Source organism: Hipposideros armiger, unplaced genomic scaffold (genome assembly GCF_001890085.2).
Source record: "Hipposideros armiger isolate ML-2016 unplaced genomic scaffold, ASM189008v1 scaffold_157, whole genome shotgun sequence".
Classification (NCBI taxonomy): Eukaryota; Metazoa; Chordata; class Mammalia; order Chiroptera; family Hipposideridae; genus Hipposideros; species Hipposideros armiger.
In genome coordinates, this window is record NW_017731507.1 from 3,066,645 (window position 1) to 3,067,914 (window position 1,270).

Below are 1,270 nucleotides of genomic sequence, written 5' to 3' on the forward strand. Positions count from 1 at the left end.
GATCTTGAGTCTGATTCACCACCATTTGATTGAAATAAAAATGAGAACATTCGAATAAGCAAAGGAGAAAAAGTTGCCCATTACCTCTCAACTCAAAAGATAGCACTGCCAACGTCCTGGTGTTTATCCAAAAAAAAAACCTCTCTTGGTTGCAAGGTTGATGAGATATGAAAACAGGCCACCGAGAAAGAAAGGCTTTGGACAGGGAAGCAGCCACCATCTGGGGTCAATCCTGTGGCCATCGCCCAGTTGGAAGCAGAGGGCTCCAGCAGATGACAGGCTCAGCCCCCTGCTATGATTTATTGTAAGGGCAGTGCCATCAGCTGTCGCCCTGCAGGAAAGTCATCTCACTCCCTACCCCCAATGTGGAAGTCAAGATGACCACACAAGTTAATTTTAAAGACCTTTTATCAAAAGGGAGGCAGGACATAAACTAAAATCTAGTGTATCCAGTATGTCGGTGTGCCCTCCTTTCTTCCTCCCTCCCTTCGTTTTTTCCACTTTTGCCCATGTGTCAGTTCTGAGCACCATGCAGCTCAGGGCTCACAACATAATGAAGGAGGTCAACCATTCTGGCTGTAACATTTACAATCTTATGAAGGAGGTTGACAAAGAGCTATTAGGTTGAGAGGAAGTCCAGGTAGCCCTGGGGCCCTGAAGAGGGTGTGGCTCTCCCACCTCTGCCTGGGTTATAGAGAGACAGACAGAAGCTTCCCAGGAGGCCATTTGTGTCCTCTGTAAGTGCTGTGTGGCTTTCTTTACACAAATACCCTAAGCTCTCTGAAGTTCAGGTTTCTCATCAGCAAAAATGGAAACTATACGAAGATAAGAGCTCTCTGTAGTCTCTTATTATGAAATGTGAGATAGGTTTGTAAATACTCTTGGGTCACCCTCAGGACACTACATTTTGTTTATCCATTCACCCATTGATGGACAGTTGGGTTGTTTCCATTCTTTGGCTATGATGAATAATGACGCTATGAAAGTCACATACAAGTCTTTGTGGGGACATATGTCTTAATTTCTCCTGGGTAGATACCTAAGAATGGAATTACTAGGTCATGTGGTAAATTTCTATTTAGCATTTTAAGAAACTGCCAATTCTTTTTTTCCAAATTAGCTTCGCCATTTTCTATTCCCATCATCAGCTTCCGAGGGTTCCATTTTTCTCCACATCCGCACCAACAGTTGACAATGTCTGTCATTTTTATCATAGTTGTGCCCTAATGGGAGTGAAGTGGTACCCATGACTGTCTGACTTTACAGTCCC